Source organism: Mercenaria mercenaria, chromosome 17 (assembly GCF_021730395.1).
Source record: "Mercenaria mercenaria strain notata chromosome 17, MADL_Memer_1, whole genome shotgun sequence".
NCBI lineage: Eukaryota > Metazoa > Mollusca > Bivalvia > Venerida > Veneridae > Mercenaria > Mercenaria mercenaria.
The window spans coordinates 47,514,771-47,530,394 of record NC_069377.1 but is presented as its reverse complement, the minus strand read 5'-3'; the positions used below and the strand labels follow the sequence as shown (position 1 = coordinate 47,530,394).

Here is a 15,624-nt window from a genome sequence, read left to right as displayed (position 1 = left end):
AATTATATGTGCATCTAAATGAGATAAGGGCAGATGGCACTGACATATCGATGTTTTGGTCTGTTTTTACTTTATTTTGTTTTCCTGAAAAACAATATATATTATTTATTGCACATGTGGCAAATAAAATGCTTTACAGTGAACAAAATATCTACAGCATTTTTGACTGATTATGTACAAGAAGTAAACAAAGTACAGTTTGATTATAGAATAGTACAAAGAAACGCAGTGAAAACGTAAAATTTCTACATACACCCAGTAAGACACAAACATACTTTGTCTGATCATACAATTGCTAATTGTCCTACTATGTTTTTGCATTAGATGATTATAATAGTATAGAAAGACAATGCAGCTTGTATATCAATCATATTACCTATTCACAATTGTAAGTAACATTTACTTACTTACTTTATGAATTTCTTGTAATTTCAGACCATCAATTGACCTTTAAAAGTTTGATGGATTTTGTACAGAGATGTTTTGTAGAGGATATTATCATTTATAGCAATAATATTATAATCATTTTTACGCAAGTGTTTAAACATTTTATATATGCATATACAGCTTCTTGTTCGAAAGTTAATTTCTTCATAACAGGATTCTGTAGTTATTAACTAAAATAATGAAAAATTTATTGAAGAGCGAGCAACATATCAATAAAAAGTAGGACCAGCATTTTTCTATTTTCTGTTTTACGGGAGATTTTTCAAAATATCTGAGTGAGGGTGTGGGGGAAAAATATAAATGAAAATAAAAACCATAATTCTAAGCAGTCGAGCAGATAAATAAAACTAAACGTCCTAAAAGGGTACATTTTTATACTTTTTGTATACTATAAAAAACGAAAGTTTTCAAGTTGTAAACTTCACATTCTTAACTGTTTTATATATATTGTAGTGTTCTGTATGTGTAACTTGTATACATGATGCCATTTTGTTTAATAAAAAGAGAGACTTAACGCGCCAGGTAGTGCAGCACCAGCTAACACCTGTATCAGGTTCAAGCCTGTAAAATATAAAGGCCCGAGTCTTTATTCGGTTCTGCAAGAACAATTTTACACTGGAATTTCACTTAGAAATACTTTGAATCTTTTTATAAATGTTATTGCCAACTATATCAGAACAGGACTAGAATTTCACATTACTAAGACACATATTGATTGTTCTTTATGTTGCCACGAAAGACAGAGGTAAAATCACGGTGGGTTTGTATGGGCTGCCGCTGATTAAATCTGGACACTTTGTAGATTTTTGCATGTTTTATGCTCTATTTAATATTCTTTTTTTAATCTTGTTATGTTATTAAACAAGAATATGTGCTATTTTTGTATCTATTTATAACAGACTTGCAGAAACATTTTTCATAGTAAACAATACATATACCACAGCTGATGTAACATTAGTACTTTGCACAATGTTTGTTACAGTAACATGAATAAAACTGCGATAGAAGTGTTGCAGTGCAATGTGATTATTAGTCTGCGTCCTGCACGCATCAAACAGGATGGAGACATAGAGCAATAAAAGAAAAGCATCTCAAATGACGCATTTTAAAACTTGAAAGCAAACGCTTTAAATTAATAAATACTGTGTTCATATGTAAACGGAATCTGAATCGAAGTTAAAAGTGTTGCAATGCAATGATTATTAAAGTCTGCGTCATGCACGCATCAAACAGGATGGAGACATAGAGCAATAAAAGTAGAGCATCTCAAATGACGCATTAATACTTGAAATCAAACGCTTTAAATTAATAAATACTGTGTTCATATGTAAACGGAATCTGAATCGAAGTTAAAAGTGTTGCAATGCAATGATTATTAAAGTCTGCGTCATGCACGCATCAAACAGGATGGAGACATAGAGCAATAAAAGTAGAGCATCTCAAATGACGCATTAATACTTGAAATCAAACGCTTTAAATTAATAAATACTGTTCATATGTAAACGGAATCTGAATCGAAGATAAAATTGATACTAGTTGTTTGAAAGCAACATAAACTTCTGATAGTTAGTTACGAAAATATGCAATAGATTTTAAAGCAGCATTAGAAATGGAACTTTCAAATATATCAGAGTTGTGAAGACTGAACTGTTAAATGTACGTGTTTAAGCAAATAAGCAAACGCCCTGTTGTTAAATTGTCTTCTAGATTATGCACTGTTCACTGTTATGTAGCGTTTTCATGAATTTTTCTTCGCTGAGATAGGATCTATATCATTTCTCTGGGACCTATACATTTTTATGTTATCGTCTATGGAAAAAAAACGCGCGAGAAAGCCAGTAAAAATCACATGTTATGTCTGTGCCGATTAGCCGAAACGTGGGATTCCCCGGGATTTCAGGTTCATGTTTTCATATGTAAAATATTGTTTGGTTCACATGCAAGCTTCTTTTTTAAAACTTCTGAATTAACACAACTGATACAGGAGATTTAAGGTGGGTGTTGCTCATTTATTGATAGAATTCTGTGGTAGGTTTTCCTTGGTTAATCCCAAGTTTAAGCTCAGGCTGCTCTAATGTCCACATAGATCAAATCTGTTTGCAATATTTGTGAACTCTGTTAACGTATTCCAAAGACTAATATCTGTAAACTTATGCATTTTTTCATTTAATTTCACACATGATTTTTCTTCATGTAGGCCGCCACTTTTCATGCATCTGACCTTGATCAAATCAAATGTCTCTACTATATATTTAAACTTTTATTTTTGGTAGTATCAAGGATAGACGGTCGGCGGATTAAATGAAAATGAAATTACTAAATTGAACTAATTTTTATTTTGGTTTTTCAAAAAGTAGAGGCAGCGCTCCCGTAAAACAGAAAATTAAAGACTGCTGGTCTAGGGAGTAATATTTCCTCTGTCGAATAAAACTTTTTTAATAGTTAATTTGTTGTAAACTTTTGCCGAAAGAAGGTGTTTGTGGGGATGAGATTGGGGGCGGGTTTTCAGGTTTAGCATTTTTTCAACAACTTTTCAGTCCACCTGTAGCAGTGAGCACAAAGGCCAACTTTATACTGCTGCCTGACTGGAATATTACGTCATGGACCCGTGCCATAATACAACACCCTGTCACATTACACTGGCACTTGTCTAACCAGTCCTTGAACTATCTCTTTATTCTGAGCGCCAAGCGAGGAAGGTACTAGCACCATCTTATATGTCGCTGGACGTAGCGAGCCCAAGACCTCCCGCACTCGAAGCTGACGCTGTACCACTAACCTATCGAGGAGGCTTTTGTTAGCAGAAAAACGACGGTAATTAAATAACATTACTATTATTAGGCATTGAAGCGATATACTCGTATTATGTATATTCATTCCAATTAAGCTTTCGAAAATGTAGTAGTTATGTAAAGTTTGATTATAGAATTCTTTCTTCGTTCGCAAGACACAGAAGTGTCAAACTTGTCTTAAAGGGATCCAAGATTGGATAAAGAAGAATTTCAGTTGACGGTAATTGTCATTCAAACCTTGACGGAGTGAAAAAACGGGGAATTAATAGTGTTAACACAGACAGAAAATAATTCTGCTGTCTAACATAAACGTTCAAGCTTACAATTGCTAAAAATTTGCTTTGACATATATTGAAACATGCAATGTCTGGTCTTTTTGTGTGCTAAAGGATAAAGCCTGAGGAAATACATGATATATCATGCGAGTATTATAATCTACTTTTCAAAAATAAAATATTCTGATACACTGTACCTCTAACTACAATGCGTCGATCAAGTTGTAAAAAAAACGAGGATAAATATCAAACAGGTAAGGCCACGTTCCAAACGCAGTCCTCAAAGCACGCCGATGTGCACACGGCCAACACACGAACAAAGAACACAGTGGGGCACCGCCTTGGAACGGTCAGTGGCAAAAACACACTGCAGAGCTTAAAACGGTTTATGGTGCGCACCCAACCTCACTCTTACCCCCACCATGTTCCAAAGTCACGGGGCAGTGTAAATAAAAGTAATTCCCGCCAGGTGAATCTCCAACACATGCAATGGAAACAAAATGCATGGCATGTAAAACACAAAAATGCTCGTGTATAAATATATTAAAGCAAACCTTAAGAACCAAAAACGTATGTACTCAATGCATTTTCAGAAGACAGAGCATCAAGAGAAACACCAGGGCCCGACGAAACAGGCCAGAAGACAGAAATCAAACCATTTCTGTCCTGGTGGGATTTAAAAGCTGCTGATCACAGAGTCCTCCCCGTTTTCCGTCAGGGAAGCGTAGTGTCCAACTGTAAACGGGTTGAACACTTAAAAGTCGGTGTGTCTCAAAACAGAACAGTTTGGTTGTAACCTCTTTTAATAAAACGTTTTACAATTTTACCAAATACAGTTGGAAAATTACCATGACCCGAAATCTTATGAAGTTTGTAAACCACATTTGCGTAAAAATCGGGTTTTGAAATACCTTCTCCAAGTAGTGTCTTAAACATTTGCATATCTTTATAGCATGAGACAAGAAGCAGCTAATGGCGGCGAGAAAAATGCCTCATACCATTTACGAAACTCGCCCTTGCTACTTTATAACTCCGTCCGTTGCTGCGTTGTTCTTAAGGTATAGTCAAAACGAAGTAAGCTAACAATTTCAATACATATATAATAATTCAAAACAAATAAATAACATGACATATGTCGTACATGCTGAAACGATGTCGTTAATTATCGTTTGACCAAATAGACACAACGCTATATAATCATTCAAAACACACCAAGCCTGGTACATTTCAAAGGAATGTAAGCCCGTCCAGATATATTTTTTGCGAAGAAATAGTTTAGACATGTAGCATTACTAGCACTGTGAATCAATTATTTTGTCGCATTTTACTGAAAGAAGGACTACAGTAATAGCAAGATATGATTGTTTGTGTACAAATGATTGTCGAATAGTAATGAATAATATATGCAACACAGAACTACTGATGATGCCACTGATATAGAATACTTGAACGCTGTTCCGTTCATAATGTTTTTGGGTTTTAGCTAAAGCGTTTTAAACTAGAACGAGATGCGAAATTGCTTTTTTATTAGTGCGTTATAAAATTAACCATCATTCCGTCCACACATTTACAACAAGTTTATAAATAACAAATATGTTTGATATAAAACTTTTATACTTTTGCATTGTCATGTGATTTCATTACAGAATTATTTAGTACTGATATTTCAAAGCTGTTATTTGATATTTCGATTAAGGCTGGTTGAATAATTAACTAAACCGCATAGTGACTAACATGCCGTTTATTACATCTAAAAGCATTCCATGATTATGGATCCCGTCAATGTACAAAGACTCATTATTAAAATGATACAAACGTATTGCAAACTTATTCAATGTACCACAATTAAATCAATTTTGATCTTACATAGACACAGTACTGTGTCTGCGGCACTGGATCTTCCATCACTTTTATAAAATGTACCAAAGTGGGCAAAATACTGACAATTAGCAATAAGTAGCCTTTATAGCGATATGATACGGAACCAATTGTCAGGATACGACTTATATGACCCTGGGAAGTGCCTACGCCTTTAGTATCTTGAACAATGGTTTGGGTCCAATCGCTAAGGTGACTATGTCTTAGACTAGCTGACAAACTATGTAAAATGTCCTTTGTTAAAACGTAGAGCTGGTGAGACCAAATATCTCATATACAGAATTTTCCTCTGGCTACCTTGCCTAGATGATTCGTGTACCAATGATTCGTAAATGATTTCTTTTATGAGCTAGACAATTTCAGGGATCAGGCAAATTACTAAATGTTTCAAACTAACAATCTTAAATAGCTCAAACTCCTATAGGCTGGAGACTATACTTGACTGGTCTTTTTATTGAAGTTCCCGTCAGACAATGTCTTTGAATCAACAACATACGAGTCCTGTCGCATAGCTGCTCGGCCTCTGTCCTCTTAATTGAAGTTACAACTCTATATGAACGCCCTGACTCCTGGATGCTCAGCGCCTATATGCTATCACATGTAGCATTCAACTACCATGTAGGTATATCGCCTATGCCTTGGCTGTACTTCGCCAATAACGCTGAACCGTCTATAAGCTGGAACTCTCCTACTATCTCAGTAGATTACCAAACTCTGGGTCTCTGTCTCAGCTTCCCGATGCTCAGCCTATATCTGCTATCGTCTATAGCATTCAACTACCCTTAAGGTAAAGCTTCTATACTCTGGCCCTATAGCTCGAAACCTTGTTGAAGTTCTGCAACTTTTCTTTAGTCTATGAACTTCAAACGTCTTCTTTTTAATAATTTATCCGCCCTGACAGGATAACTGCAATAGTCTCCTCATCAAGGTACTTGGATAAATTATTAGTTGAATCTTCGGTGTGTCTTCTTCGACCGCTGGATACCGAATGAGCTCTCTGACATCCATCTACCTATTTATGCCTTAGCAGACGTGCTATTTTTAGAACTTGTTTCTGACTGGTCCAAATTTAAACATAACGTTTTACAACGAGTACTTGCTCTATCAAATATCTAGTTCCCTTTAACTTTTGTATATGACATAATGTGTGAAGCTGGGATCCAGCTATCCACATAATGAACCAAAATCAGCCACAAATGACCCAATTTCTATTATTTACAGCAATTCAACAATAATTATAGCAATGACAACCTGAAAAGGGAGTCAAGCACTATCTGTGCTTATGTGTTACGCTATCAATATATTAAATATACAAATTATTCTGACACCAATCTCTTCGTAAAATTATTAAACTATTACCTAGTTCAGACTGCCTGTTGCCTTTGACTTCAACAAAATAAAGCCATCAATAAAACAGTCAATAAATTGGAGTGGAAATTACATATTCCTGTAAACACTCCCACTATTGAATAAAACTAAATTAATCCTGCAATTATACTTAGTTTTACTTATAGACCAGAGTGTTTATTTGTAACAAACAGGCCAGATTTTAATTTGGTTTGCTTGCAATATTTTGCTTTTAGAGCAGAGGACGACACCACTTGTTGGTTCACAATGATGTTAAGTTTCCTTTAGGCCATACTGAATGTTCATTACTTTAGTGTCTCCATTAATTACCAGAAGATGGACTTAAACCACAGTTTCCTGAGAAGTATTGGAATCAAGTTCGATTTCATGAAAAATAAAATCAACATTATTAACACTTCTAGATTTTCAGGTGTAATGCTGGGAGAACGGTTGTTAGGTGTAAATTCAAACAATCACATGTTAGGTCACATGATAATTGTTCCAACTTTAAATGATAGAGAAAAACCTCAGGTGCCGCTCCGGGAGAATGTTTTGAATAAAGCAATTAAATTTTCTTTACACTATCTTACACAGTGGTGACTCAAATTATTGAAAGAAAAAGATTAATGTACCTAACATCCAAATACCATTTTCATTCTTCTGCTGATTTATAGAACTATAACTGTAATGACAAATTATTCACCGTATTTGTAATTGTCTGTTCACTTAGCCTCTTTTTAACATGGTATTTGAAATAGTTTTCTTTAAAATTTACTATCTACTATAGATGGAGTTATCGAAACCTACCATACAGTATGCATGTTTCAATATATGACATATATTGAAACATGCATACTGTATGGTAGGTATGACATTCACTTCACAAAAGTTAATATCAGTTATAAATTATTTTGTATATTACCAGTTCTGTTCCTTCGCTGACTAATGACGTTTCAGATAAAATATAAAATAGTTATTACTTTAGAATTAGTTATGGTATAAGGAAAGGTAATTTGTTATCTGAGAAAATTCTAAAGTGAATCTTTTGTACAAAGTAAAGCATTTCATATGTTCCCATTTGTCATATGCAGGGAAATGTCAAAACTGTATCCATAAGGTATTGATCATGTTGTTTCTTATGAGGAAATCCAGACAGAAAAATTACGAGTCAAACAAGACAAAGATGGCACCGCCTCGAGAAATCTGTGCGAGTACACATAAGTGCACTTTCCAGTCCGGTCTATAAAAATTCTGACAGACAATTGAAAATCACAATCACTTTTTTTGGCTTGAACGACTGTTTAAGAAAGGGTTTTCCTTCATTTCTCTTTGAATATCAGCCGTAGCTGCATGTTTATATTATCAGTTCATATTATCAGACTGTAGAATCCGAGATAAGTAAAAGATTTATGAAAACTTCAAGAAGTAACACGATTCTTTGAATTAAAGTTTATTATATAGATTGATGTACTGACTATCAAGAACGTGCATATAGTAACTGATATATATAGCTGGCTTATTTAAGTATTTCTAGGAGTCGACACCATTTGCGATTTTAACACGTAAATGTGTATTCATACGTTTATTTAATGTACAACAACTTTGCTTCAGTAAACTACCGACAGACTTAAGGAGGTAGGTTACCTTAATGTTTGTATGTGCGCATGCCCGACCGGAAGCTAAAGTGACGATTTACGACGACGTTTACGACAAACTAAATGTGTTTGTTTATCCATTCTTCTGAAACAAAATCATGAACCTGTCTCCGATCTGATGCTTAATAGTTTAATAATGCAGAAATAATGAATAAAATGCCACAGAAACGCTTCAAAACACTGTTGCCTTAAAATGACATCACTGACGTCATGACGTCACGTGGGAGTTCCCACGCAAAATTAATAGCTTTTATTTTGAACGTACGTAATTCTGTGCATTTTCTTTATATGAACTATTTTTAAACAGCCATTTTTTGCTGAAATAATTTTATGAGCCTTTCGCTCTGAATAATGATCAATATTTTGCTTCTTTTATGTAGTTATACTGAAATGTTATGCGGAATAATATAAGAAAATGGATGATGGAAATTGATGTTATTGGGAATATAGTTGGGTGAAAGGTTACTTATTACGGCCATTTTCAAATAAAAATTGGGCAGTTTGATTTCTAATACCTTTTTTCAGTTTCCGTTGATAATGTATTACTTATATACTAAAACTAATTAAGCTCTAAAATTGTTCAAATTTCAATAGAAAATTGTGGTTTCTTGGATTAAATTGATGTTACTATGGAAACGAAGCCCGTGACCTATATATCTAAGTGTAATATTCAAAAGCGTTGACACTGGTCTATTCAAGGAACACAGCTTCGGGCTTTTTATTTGCATTTCAACAATATCCACGAGAACAATAGCAGCATGCAGACATTAGAAATTACGATAAAAAAGCAAGATGTAAGCTATTTTAAACATCTCTGTTGCCATGGTTACTTTAAACGTTAAGAAAAAATAGGGTACCATGTAAAGTGCTTGGTATTTTGCTAATAATATTACTCAAATATTCCATGTTGGTCATTAACAGAATGGCACTGAAGCCGTCGAAAAACCCGTTTTCATACATAGTTGTTTAAAAATGAGAGAAAATGCGTTACCATGGAAACACGAGCCCCGCGATATATACATTTTAAGCTTATATTAGAAAACTAACGCGCATTGTAGTAAAATTATCAATTATGCAGACTTTTACGGATATCAATGAAACTAAATACACTAAAAAGTGTTAAATATCCGTATTTTCCTTCTTCTTTCAATATGAAATACCTTTGGGGCCATGTACTTCAAAACTGATTAAAAATTGTACTTGAAGGGACAGCGATAAATGAAATTGAGATTGTAGCAATTAAAACATTAAATTACACGAAAAAAAAATGCTGCGTTTCGACTTATTGAATTTACTCTGGTAACAAGGTAACCTACCTTCTTAAAAATGGGATATAAGCTTGAATAATTGATTAAAAAAGTGCCTGGGTATATGAGAGAATGGAAAGTTCTGTCCAAAAATGAAATTGTTGAGGCATGAACAACTTTGTAAGCAGGCTGTAATATGTACATATAGGGCGAAAGATTACGCTAATTTAATCATAGGTTGTAATGTGTTAAGGCGACGGATCCCGCAGAGTTCACTCTGCCAACTGAATCTGCGTGTTTTCCAGTCAGCCCTGTGGATATTCACTCGCTTTGCCAGAGTGAGTGTATTTGATTTTCACGACATATTGTTTGTTGCACTTCTTAGTGTCATTAAGGTAATTGAAATTTTCTATTTTACAATTTGCCACCCTTATTATCGTGGAGTTTGCTTTGGTTGATAAAAATGTTGTAGTGAATTGCATGTTAGTGCATATTTGGTATTCAGCTTGACTGGCCTATACTGATATGTCTGCAGCAACCGTTAGATTTGTTAAATTATCTTCACTATTAAATCTCCTATCGAACTGTTTGTCATGTGATTTTGAGACCTCTATGGAAAATTCTTTGTCGGGTCACGATCAAGTAATTGGTAGAATTAAGTGTCATGGCCATTAGCCTTTGCCGAATAATGATTACTACTGAGGAGTCGTTGTCAACTGGCTTAAACAATGCTGTGTCTTGTTCGCAGTGACTTCATGGCATGTTTTCCATATAGGCAAAGGTTATTTTGACATTCTGAGTTTAGTTTAAATTTTCATACATCAGATTCAACATTTTGTATTTTAATGTCTCCAGACCTGCCTTAGTATAGGGCTTGCTATTTGCTATTTAGTCGAAATTCTGGATATTTCTCCTCCACTATTACTGTCGGAAACTTAAGTCTTGCGCGATATATATATCAAACTATATAAATGCAATCTATACGCAGTTGTTTTGATTTTATTATACCGCTACAAATATCGAAAGTTCGGGTTTATAGTTAAACTGTTGACACTATTTTAACATATATTTTCTCACACTCTATAATAATTTTCACGTTCTTGTATCCTTGGATACAAGTATTTCGTTTCATTTTTTCTTTATTTTCTCACTCCTATAAATCTATAGTGTTGAAGAAGATAGAAATCATGCTGGGTGTAACAGAAATGTTTTAGTTTCTCTTTTCCTGCTTTAACATACTTATGATGAAACACACTATATCTGTTCCTTCTTGCCTGTTTACGGGTCAGCAAGAGGGACAACTCAATATTAAATATTTTAAATCGGATAACATAACATAAACCAAAATTACCTTAATTCGTATGAGACCACGTATAAGTTACTGCGTAACTTTTTGCTTTTCTATTTTTTCTATTTTTACGTCACATGCTTTTAAAAGTAAATTTGATTGAGTCAGTATTTTTGTACTACATGTAATCACTCTTGGGAGTGGTACGACACATTTACTAATAGAAAAGCGTGCCAGTTTAACAGTGCTATATAACACATTTATTATTTATTTTGAGCGAATCAATTACTTATCAACTATGGATATAGTATCAGAAAATGAGGAAAATTTACAAAACAACGTTAGGAAATCTGCATGACTGAACAACAAAATTTAATAATAGTTTGAGAAGTAATGTTTCAAATAATTCATTACAATTTAGAACGAGGAGTATGGGAAAAATTCATTAAATGCTGTCCATAAATATGCTTATCTAGTTTTAACCTTGGATGAAGACTTAAATCAAATCTGTGGTACAGTCTACCAGCACACCGCTAGGTCTGCTGACGGTCAGAAACAAGTAAAGGGTTGGAATGCCTCATAATGTCTTTTCTAAACTTTACCATTCTTTAAACTGGTCTGTTTTTGCATATGGCGCTGCTACGTCGGAAACGCGTCAGTTTTTATCCATAAATGCTATTCAAAATAAAGGAATTTCTGAATACATGTACATTCCTTCTGTTGCTTTAATAGGGGATATTGGCTGACAACCAGCGGCATTAATTTACTATCTTGAGGTTAAGACTTTGTAAAATGCACGCTACTAGAATAAATAACTTTTTATGTAAATAGATAATAGATATAAAATTGGTGTTTGTAATGTGGAAAGTGAATTAAGTACTGCAGGTGGATACATCCTCTTTAGAGTTTTGTTGAATATTCAGTAGACTGGCGAGCCTGCTATTGGTCAGTGTAACAGTTTTCAACGTTGATATTAGACAATAAACTACAGAGAATATGCTTCTGAATCAAGCATTTTAAATCGTTACTTCTTGAGTTGATACCTGAAGGCATTCCCTGCGCAAAATACTCGACATGTTTAAACTGTCACATTTAACATCGCAATCGTGTAAGTAATATAAATCCCGCGTAATTGAAACCTTACACCCAAAGACGTTTTCTTCCAGTCTTTGTAAGGAAAGATAACTGTTTAGGCAAAATGCTCACGGTATTTGAGATTATTGGCATAGCAAGACTTGGACATGACAAGACAACATCTTAACATAGAATTCCAAATACTTCTTTCGAATATATTTCCATTACCGATCATCCACCTATTTAATCTAGTAAAAGTTTTCTTACTACAGTTTAGTTGAAATGTGTGAACGGTATTTATCTAGTTCCGCTGCTTAAAGTTTTCCATTATCTCTCAAATAAAATGGAATGTCAAAATTCTATCCAAACGGTATTTTCATTACCTGACCAAATTTAAGCGCGATCAAAGCAGTTAAAATCAGCTTTGTGTGGTACTGATGTAACGAAGAGAAACAGATCATCACATTAGCTGTATATGTTACACTTGAAATGCAAAGCTTCATTTGGTCATATAATCCCACAAATAAAACAGAATCCGTTGACAATGTGCGGATACGAGGATTTTATAATATTAAACAAGCAAATTGACTGGTGATGGAGGTAGGGTTTTAGAACTTCACATGTTGATAAATATTCATGGAAGGTTTGAAAAAAAGTAATGATTTTGTGTGTGTGAGTGTGTGTGTGTGTGTGTGTGTGTGGTGGGGGTCGGGGGAGGGGGAAGAGGGAGCGGCGACCTGATGAGGGTACAAAACTTCACATGTTGATAATAAATATTAATGGAAAATAAACGCCAAAACTATATCCCTCTGCCTTCGGTTGGGGATAATAAAGAAAAAGTTGGTGTTTATATTTTTGATTAAGAGTAAGTGTGAACCAAATACTGAGATTTTTTTAAAAGAAAAATAGATTTCAAAATTCATTTGCTTGCTTCAGTTAAATGTGCCATTCAAAACAAATAAAGTTGTATTCAGTACATTTTTGTTTCTCCTCTCTTTTCTTATTTAACAGATATGCATCTCCGCAAACGAATATATAGATATTCCGTAATCTGACATGTACATTCATGTAAAATACTGAGCAAAATGTTTTAATCTGACGAATAGTTTGCAATAACTACTTTTTCATTACGTCGACTTCATTTAAATCTCATAGTTACAAGTTCTACTTGCAAATGGCAACCTGTTATTTATTGAACTAGAAGACTGGCTTCTTATGTAAGCTGCCTTTGTGCCTAACTTTATAGAAGCTTTGACTTAAGCGCGACTTTGTTGCAAATCCAAGGAACCCAAACGTTACGTCAAAGGAGCAGTCCTTGCAGCAATTAAACTATGTTGGTATCATGTAAACTGGCATTTCTTGCAGATTATTTCGTAAATAACGAAGCTGCAGTATAACTTGATTACAAGTGGTTGACATTTTATGTCAAATCAGGAGAAGTTTTCATTGATCTGAGAAGAAGAAGAAAATATTGGTATAATGTGGCTAATCTGTCTGGACAAGACAGTGTCAAGAATACCTCGATTTGCTATATACGGCCCAGAATATCAGATTTTACTTGAATTTACTTTTGATAAGTCGCTCTGTTCTGTGTATATGATTACATTGAAAGGGAGTAGTAAATTCAGTATTTTATATACAGAAAGAACGTTTTGAGTTCGAAGGTGGCGATATATTTCCCATTTCCTGTACACGAAAATATGGTAGTTGCCGAAAGATGGAGTGCAGCTTGTCTAAAGGAATATTCAGTATTACTATTTGTCCTCAGCATACACTGTAAGTCCCTTGTATACTACCATACATAAATAAAACTACCGTATTGACAGTTCCGTTGTCTGTTATCGAGAGATGGAATACAACTCGTCTTAAAGGATATTTTAGATCACTACTATTATAACAGTGCAGTTTGATGTCATACATTTCATAATTATGCTTCCAAGCCCCATGTATACTAAATTGTGAATGTACATAGATTAAACTACTAAATTTATTTTTCCAATTCAGAAACAGATATTTCGAAGAAAAAATACACTTGCCAATAATAATGTAAATCGGCTTTTCTTTAGGTATGTGTGCGTATTACTAGTATTATGGACTCTGCGTGATTGCTTTGTTTTGGTTTAACGCCGTTTTTCAACAGTATTTCAGATATGTAACGGCAGGCAGTTAACCTAACCAGTGTTCCTGGATTCTGTACCAATAGGCCTACAAACCTGTTCTCCTCAAGTAAATGCCAACTTCCCCACATGAATCAGAGGTTAAGGACGAATGATTTCAGACATAATTTTTTATCAAATCGTCACGGAGAACATCTGCCTCGCCTTGGGACCGAACTCATAACTCGCGATCTGTAGATCTGCTCTCTCCCTAATGAGCTAAGTGGGCGGGCGCTTGCGTGATTGTACCTGTTTCTTTACAGTTTATAAACAGGATATTTTTGAGACACACCGTATTTTTGTATTAAAGGCTTTTTCGTTTGGAAGCTACGCTAGCCAATTCGGTTTTATTCACGGACATGTTCTTGAGATTTATGACAAGCTATTAAGAAATTAACAGGGTATGGTTTTATTTCGAAAACATTCTTTTCTCTAACCCTGTAAGGAAAGTATGTATGCAAGAGAGACAACACAAATATCTATATATATCGTCTTTAACAAGAAAATCAATCAGAACACGAAAGTCATATCTAAGAAACAAACATCAGTGAGATAAGCATTCATTTAATCATAATTACAATGGCATTGTAAGAGAGTATCAATATGTGCTTTAGATACGACCATCACCGAGGGGGCGGGGGGAGTGTATATAATAAAAAGGTCAATACACGGCTTGTATGTACCTTCTAGCCGTTTTTCATAATGCTCATTGGGCTAAACTCTCAGACATTAAGAAGGCACAGCAAAGCCTTACTTTTCCCCTGTTATTTCATACTACACGGGTGTTTCTTACGTTTTGGTGATCTTTTCCATGCCGGTAAAAATGATCTTAAACCCCGATGTCAGATGTTAATGACAACTTGCATCAGCTCTCGGTTTACTATTTTGGAGAGTCCAAAACTAGGCGAAACCTCTTCAAAGAATGGACTGTTTATAGACAGTTATCCATATTCAAATAATTAAGTATTGTAAGTCAGTAAGTACTGGTATATTCAACCAATAGTTACTGAAAAATTGAAAAATGACGGTATGATGTTACCTGCAAACCAATTAAGGAAAAAAAATAATCCTGTAAAATCTTAGTCACTACGACCTTGACCTCTTGGCAAAGAACCTCAAAATCGACAGGACATACCTGCTGGTAGAGGCAACCCTGTCTACTAAGTTTAAGATTCCTGTGCTGAAGTGTTTTTCAGTGATTGATCAGAAACCGATTTTAAGGTCAGTGCAACCTTGACTTTTGAGCAACCGACCTTAAAATCGATATGGGTCATTTGCCGGCCGCGACCAACCCTTCTACCAAGTTAAAGCACATATGTGTTTGAATCTAAATCAATAAAATATATTTGTAGGTTAGATCTCTTAAAAAGATCGTAGATCTCTGAATGAGTTCCAGGTTGGCAATTTCACGCCTCGAGTGGCGATTATGAAGACAAATGATGACGGATTATATATATAATCCATT

At 34.6% G+C, this 15,624-nt stretch overlaps 1 protein-coding gene across 4 annotated transcripts in view; it reads right to left on the bottom strand.

The window, feature by feature from the left end:
- LOC123535747 (glycoprotein 3-alpha-L-fucosyltransferase A-like) overlaps nt 1–15,624 on the bottom strand; it is a 153,131-nt gene that overhangs the window by 59,542 nt on the left and 77,965 nt on the right. The gene's annotated exons all lie outside the window — the stretch shown is intronic.